The sequence below is a fragment of the Nycticebus coucang genome, chromosome Y, assembly GCF_027406575.1.
Source record: "Nycticebus coucang isolate mNycCou1 chromosome Y, mNycCou1.pri, whole genome shotgun sequence".
NCBI classification, from domain to species: Eukaryota; Metazoa; Chordata; class Mammalia; order Primates; family Lorisidae; genus Nycticebus; species Nycticebus coucang.
Window position 1 is genome coordinate 18,857,766 of NC_069805.1, and position 7,678 is coordinate 18,865,443.

Below are 7,678 nucleotides of genomic sequence, written 5' to 3' on the forward strand. Positions count from 1 at the left end.
GAGAATAATTTCTCCAGTTGACATATAACTTAGGGGTAAAATTTCAACTATAGATTATAATTAAAAGTAAAATGAGAGGTATATTCCATACCAATCCTTTTCTCCATTTATGTATTGTACAGTGTCTCATTTTGTTTCCCTCAGTAGTGTGCCCTGAAATCATAGTTCACAGCAATCTTCACGTGTTGTCAATAATGGAACCTATTCCCTCAGCTGGGCATACAGTGACCTGCAAAATATCATAACACTCTAAAGAATGCTCATGTAGGTCTCCAATTCAGCAACTCAGACAATCCAACTGACCGTGCCTACCAAATTTCTAAAATGACGGGCGTGAATCCCCACTGCTGGGCACACAGAATAGTTTGAAAACCATCCCAAATTCAAGATCTGGTGTGGTGGCTCACGACTGTAATCCTAATACTCTGAGAAGCAGAAGTTGGGGATCTAAATCAAGTGGGCATTATGGTGGTCACCTGAACTCCCAAATGTTCAGAAGGCTGAGGCAATAAGATCTGCTGAGCCCAGGAGGTTAAGATTGTGGTTAGCTATGATGATATCATGACACTCTATCCCAGGGAAAGGAGTCAGACTCTGTTTCATGGAAAAAGAAAATGACAAATTCAGTAGGATGGAACAATCTGCCTTCCCTGTCAATTCATAGAAACCTGTGTGTGAGCATGGAGATAGGGTTGATTGTCTCTCACATGCTCTCACTATCTGGGTGCTTCTTATGCTGTGAATCTTTTGAGCACCTTAAGTTTTGGAAAACATTGTCAAATTGATTCACTGAAGTAATTAGTTCGCTCTTTGAAAGTGTAAAATTCTGTTTCTTAGTATAGTCTCAGAATTGTACAGCTATCATGAAAACTTAATTGTAGTATTTTGACTTCTCTCCCACACAAAGAACATCAATACCTACCATCAGTCACTTTCATCTTCCCCAATACCCACCAATATTAGGGGCTTACTCCTAGCATACAATTAGCCTTTCCTTGATGTTTTCTCTGTGATAAAGAGCAGCCCCATAAAAGATGCAAGTTTGTCTCACTCTTTTCAACCTTAGTCCCCGGCATGCCTCCCCCCAGACCTCAGTTAATTTCAATAACAGGTTTCAGAATAGAACAGTGAAGTTCTCCAAGTTTCCTCAAACACCTAGCAATGGCAAACAATGGTGTAAAACTTAAACAAGCAGAGTTTCCCAAGCTACTGAGTCTCCCAAACTGTCCCAGTGCCAACCGTTATTCTATACCCCCTGAATGTAACCCACCCTGAGCTAACCGCTACTACTTTCTGCTTTTGGTTTTTGCTTGCTTGTGTAGCGACAAAAAATGGTATAAAAGTCATTTTATTGCTCATTTCCTTGGCTGTTTGCCTTTTCAGCAGAAGCCCCCTGTGCAGGTGCAATAAATTGCCATCTGATTTATAACTGAAGTGAGTTCCAAGATAAATATTTTTTTTTATAGGTGGCGACTATTACAACACTTCTGCGTTCAGTCTTCCTCTGTATGTTTTTTTGTAAGTAGCCTTGTTCCCTTATCATAATGATTGTAGGGTCCATTCTTATTCTCACATAAATGTGCACTTCTTTCCTATTGATTGTTGAAAAATATTCCGCCATGTGAATATAGCACTTTATATGTATCCAATCATGTATAAATCCCCTTAGTAGTCCTGAAAGTGTTCCAGTGAAATCTAATATTTCTAAAAAAAAATTATCAATTAGATATATTACCCCTGTCAAAAGCCTTTTGTGTAAGTGAGGGCCCTGAACGACTCACTGTACTAAATAAATCAGCCTTCTCTGGACACATTTATTTGCCAACAGAAAGAAGGCATTCTTTAATAAATTCTCCCTCTAGGAATGGTCTGCCAGTGCATCTCTCCCCTCTGAGACATATCCTAATCTCAGCAACCATACACTCAAAATGGAAACAATCTTTGACAGCACTTATGTCTGTGAACATACTTTTCCAGAATGAAACATCCAAAATCTCCAACCAGATCTATACTAACTGCTGCACACTTGCATCACTTGTTACAACTAGCAGTGACAAATATGAAACCGGACATTGACCATCTCCTTATCCAAAAGCAGGCCCATAGTTCCCATTGAAATACTGGTAAGTTTTTTGATTTAACTTTACTTGTTCTGCATTTTAAATATTGTATTTGTTCCCAGTTTTTTTTTTTTACTTCAAAATAAGATATGTGCAGTGTGCATAGGAATTTGTTCATAGTTTTTTTTGTTTTGCTTTGTTTTTTTAACTATACTCCAGTCCTCTAACGATCTTAGGGACAGTGAACTGGCCCCCTGTTTAAAAAGTTTAAGGGCCCCCTTGATCTAGGCTGAGGTCATGAAGGACTAGCCTGGGCTACATACAGAAACTATATATTAAAAAATACCCAGATATACATTCATGCACAGACAAACTAACAAACCAATCAACATTTTCATGATCTGAAAAGACCAAAATTACCTTGATGGTTCAAGCAAACTAGACATGCTGTGAAGTTTTGATCAAATTGAGGCTGTAGCCAAGCATAATAAATTTGTACACTTCTCTCAAATGAATGTTAAGGGATAGGTTTCAAACTGGTTCTGCAATAGCATCTCATGAGCTGTGCCTGTAGCTCAGTGGGTAAGGGTACCAGGCCCATACAGCAAGTGTGCTCAGTTTTATTCTGGCCCTGGATAAGCTGCAACAAAACATAGCCTGTTTTTCCAGATAATGGTGGAATGGTGGTTGAGGTAAAAAAAAAAAAAAAAAAAAAAAAAAACATTACCTATTTCCAGTAGATGGAATGGTGGTCGAGGTAAAAATAAATAAATAAATAAATAAACTATTTCCAGTAGATGGAAGTTTCTGTGAGGTATGTTATGCCAGGGCACTCTACCAAGTGAAATTCTTTCTCAAAAAAAAAAAAAAAAAGAAGAAGAAGAAGAAAGAAAAAAAAAGAAGGAAAGAAAAACAAATACCATTCTACATAAGTGATTTATGCAATTTTGTCAGCTGTGATCTAGCTTGATTCACACTCTTGTATAAAATTTCTTGCACAAAATCTCAAATCTCAAGTGTTGCGTGTCTTCTGCCAGGAATCTCAACCTTTAACAGAATCAATAATGCAAAAATGGAAGGTCATTTCTCACTCTGTGGATGGAGGGATAAGAACTGTCCTTGTTCAAACAGTTGTGGGACACCAGTTGAAGCAGAAAATGACTCTTAGTATCTTTGAACAGCAGCCTGGATCCCAGGACATAATAGCACTAAATCAATGCATTGTCATAATGGATAACATCACAATGGATATTTCTCTAGGTTACCATCTTTGAGCTTAACCTTATTCTTAATAATCATGTGCATTAGTTATCTGGGTTTGTCATTGGGTTCAAACTGTTTAAAAAGTGTGGGGTTCTGCGCGGCTTTCGGGGGTAGGGGAGGTAGGGAGCGAGCGCCTGCCTGAGTCCCGCAGATTGGGCACTCTGACCCACGCTTAGCTGGGTCGCCCTCCAGCAACACCGCGGTGGCATCCGGGGAGCTGTCGTCCATCCTGTGCAGCGAAGCCGAAATTTGTCACCATTCTTCAAAATGCAATGGAATGTACCACATACGGTATCTCGACAACACCAGACATGCTTGTAACCATATAAAGGTGGCCTTTTTGGACACTGTCAAAACATAAATGGACCATTACTTTTGTACAGTATTGAATCCAAAGTGGTGTTGGTACAAGGCCCTCAGAAACAGTGGTTGCATTTACCTGCTGCCTGGTGTGTGCCAAAGGAAAAGAGGCCATTGGCTGTTCATCCATCCCACCCTGTGGTCCTTCGCCAGAAATGATGGAAGCAAGGTGTTTTGTCCAAGAGGATTTTATCTTCCAATGCCCCAACCTAAGGAACTCTGGAAAAAAAGGAAGAGCCTGATCCTTTACAAGACAAATCTATTAGTCTGTATCAACGATTTAAGAAAACATTTAGACAATATGGAAAAGTTTTGATTCCAGTGCATCTAATAACTTCTTGTGTTTGGTTTGGAACATTTTACTATGCAGCCCTGAAAGGAGTGAATGTCGTTCCTTTTCTAGAATTCACTGGGTTACCTGACAGTGTGGTAAACATCCTGAAAAATTCCCAGAGTGGAAATGCTCTAACAGCATATGCCATGTTTAAGATTGCAACACCTGCCAGATACACTGTGACTCTGGGAGGAACATGTTTTACTGTGAAGTATTTACAAAGTCACGGCTACATGTCAACACCGCCGCCGGTTAAGGAATATCTACAGGACAGGATGGAGGAGACAAAGGAGCTTACCACAGAGAAGATGGAAGAAACGAAGGACAGGCTTACTGAAAAGTTACAAAAAATGAAAGAAAAAGTTTCTTTTAAGAAAAAGGTGGAATAGGGTGCCTTATGTGACAGAGTATATAAGATTCCTGTCCTTTAAACCTTTGGAAACTGGGCAAAGATATATGCTTCTGATTATTTTTTGATTAGTTGCCTATACTAGTTCTCTGAGGGTTAAAGAACTAAGATTCCTTTTTAAAGTTAAATATCACTAGAAAAATCAGTGTTTTTGAAAAGAAGAATTTCATATCAATAGCACCATTAAGCCGCGTTTAATGTTTTACATGTCAGAATTTTTTTTCAGGGTCCTCACAATTACACTTGCTTTATGTTTTGCTGCCACCTGGAATTTATGCAGACTAGGCAGTGATTTCTTGAATGACTGGTGTGACCCACGGACAGGCTGTTAATACTGGATCTTAATGTTTGTTATCCAGTCAGGTTTTAACTATGTTCAGTTCTTAATGTGGACACAAACTAGCATTGTCCAAACTGACTATGAACAGAGGATACTTTAGTCTCTATAAAAATGGTATGTAAGTTATTTACAGATAAGATTCAGACCTTATATAAAGAAAGTTGAATAAAAATTCAGTCATATATATGTAAATAAGATGTATTAGTTATAAGTAAATGAAAATGGACTCTTTAAAGATGATTTTTACTTGAAGGTTATCATAATCAATTTTTTTTCCTTTTTTTGCAGTTTTTTTTTTGGCCAGCGCTTGGTTTGAACCTGCCACCTCCGGCATATGGGTCCGGCGCCCTACTCCATTGAGCCACAGGCACTGACCATAATCAATTTTTTAAAGCAAAAATATATTGGTGGTAGTACTTTTTCAAATTTGTATATTGATGGTGATCACCTCAAACATGAAATTTTATTGTGGAAGTCTGTGTTCCCTTTAACTAATACTTCAGAGGAAAAGTGGAAAATCATTATACCCTAAATTTGCCGTTGGAGTCAGATATTCTTCAGCAGCAACTCAAGCCTGAGTTTCTCTAGCAGAAAAAGGTTTGGGAGACTAAAAATGGTCAGGTGGTTGCTGAAACAGCTTACTCTTCCCGGGCGGGGACAGGCATTGCCTCAGCAAACCAGTACGACTTCACACTATCTTAGTTTCAGAGTTTATTTCATTCTGGAGTAAATTTTAAAATTGTAGCTGCTGCTCTTTCTCTAACATTGAAAGAAAGTATCCTTACCTTAGCATTCTCCTTGATTTTTTTTTTATACCAAAGCTATCATTAAATTATCTGCTTGGAATGAAATTAAAAAAAAAAGTGTGGGGCTCTTTTCTGTACACTAAGTGTTTGTTTCCTAAAATTTGTATCTGTGGCCAAGGGTGTGGAAAAACCCTAACTTTCCTTTTCATGCTATAGCTCATGTAAGCAAGTGAAAAAGTGTTTTTTGTATGTAGTGCTGCACTGAGATATCATAGACCAATAACCTAAGCCCAAAGATGAGAGAGTGATTTCACAGCTCTCACAGGTATGTCACATAATTCTCACTTTTACTTTTGTGATATTTTACTTCTTTCTCTAGAATAAGCTTAAATGGGATGGTTGTGTCTCACTTAAGGTCCCCTTTTAGAATCTGTTTGGGCAATGTGTACTGCAAGGTACTTCATACATGCAGTCATTTATGAGCATCAAGGGAACTATCAGCTTATCAGAAATGATCCAACATTCCTGATGTTTGTGCCAGGTGTGACCACACTTTTGCCATTGTGGACACATAGGAAGTAGAAGGGCTTTGTTGGGCCACACGTTCAATATGCAATCAATATTTAAATCTGATTAGCAAAAAAAAAAAAAAAGAAAAAAAAGATCTGTGCATGCTAGTAGAATTATCTGCCACAACGGATATTCTGTGAATTGGACACTCCGCAAAAGCCCTGATGAGGTCATTTCTTCATTAGAGTTCAATGACTTTGCCATACATGACTATAATATATGGATCTTATAGGAAGTCAAGGTGGGCATATCTCCTGAGCGCATGTGTTGGGGACAAGGGTGAGCAACAGCAAAACTCCCTCAGCCCAAATTTCAAGCCCTGTTTCTACTGAAATGGAAAAGATAGTCAAGGTTGTGTCACTTACCTTTACTTTCAGCTACTCCAGAGAATATATTACAGCTCAATGCATGAAAACATGAAAGAGGTAAAGTCTCCATCTTTTTAAAGGCTGCATTAAATTCCATGGTGTATGTATACCAAAATTTATTAATCCATTCATGGGTCAATGAGCACTTGGGTTTCTTACATGAATTAGCAATTATTAGTCGGGCTGAAATAAACATTCTGGTGCAAATATTTTTATTATCATGTGATTTTATCCTCTTGATATATACCTATAAGAAGTATTGAATGATAAAATGGCAGGTCTATTTTCAGATCCCTCGGTGATATCCAAATGTCTTTCCAAAAGGAATATATTAGTTTGAATTCCCACCTGCAATGCAAAAGTGTTCTCTTTTTTCCACATCCATGCCAACATCTATGGTTTTGGGGTTTTCTGATTTGGACTAATTTTACTGGAACTAGATGATATCTCAAAGTGGTTTTTATTTGAATTTCTCTGATGATTAAGGATTAAGAACATTTTTCCATGTGTCTGTAGACCATACACCTGTCTTCTTCAGAGTAGTTTCTCTTCAAGTCTCTTGCCCACACAGATGGAATCACTTGGTTTTTTTCTTCCTAATAGGTTTGAGTTCTCTGTGGATTCTAGTTATTAAACTTTGTTGGGAACATAATCTGCAAACATTTTCTTCCATTCTGAGGGCTGTCTGCTTACTTTTCTTACTGTGTTCTTGGCTTTGCAGAAGCTTTTTAGTTTGATCAGATTTCAGTAATGTATTTTTGTGTTGCTTTAATTGCCCGGGGATTCCTTCTCATAAATTATTTTCTCAGGCAGGTTTCTTTAAGAGTTTTCCCTGCACTTTTTTTTAAATCATTTTATCGTTTCAAGACTTATGATTAAAACTTTAATCCAATGAGAGCCTATCTTAGATAATAGTGAAAGTGTGGGTCCAGTTTCACTCTTCTACAGTTCTCCAGCCTGCTCACCCAGCACAATTTTTTAAATAAGGGGTTATTTACCCACTGAATGTTTTTAAATTGGCTTATGGAAGATCAAAAGATAGTATGTAGCTGGGTTCTTCTCTTGGTACTCTATTCAGTTCTATACATCTCTCTGTAGTTTTAAAGTACCATGCTGTTTTGATCAGTATCAATCTTTAGTGTAGTCTGAGGTCTTGCAGCATGGCTCCTCCTTATTTGTTTTTATTTATGCATGATGTCTTCATTATTCACCAGTTCACCCATTACCA

The 7,678-nt window shown here is 37.9% G+C and overlaps 1 pseudogene; it reads left to right on the top strand.

Moving 5' to 3' along the window:
* The first annotated feature begins 3,590 nt into the window (after nt 1-3,590).
* On the top strand, nt 3,591-4,406 carry LOC128579161 (protein FAM210A-like; annotated as a pseudogene).
* Nucleotides 4,407-7,678: the final 3,272 nt, after the last annotated feature.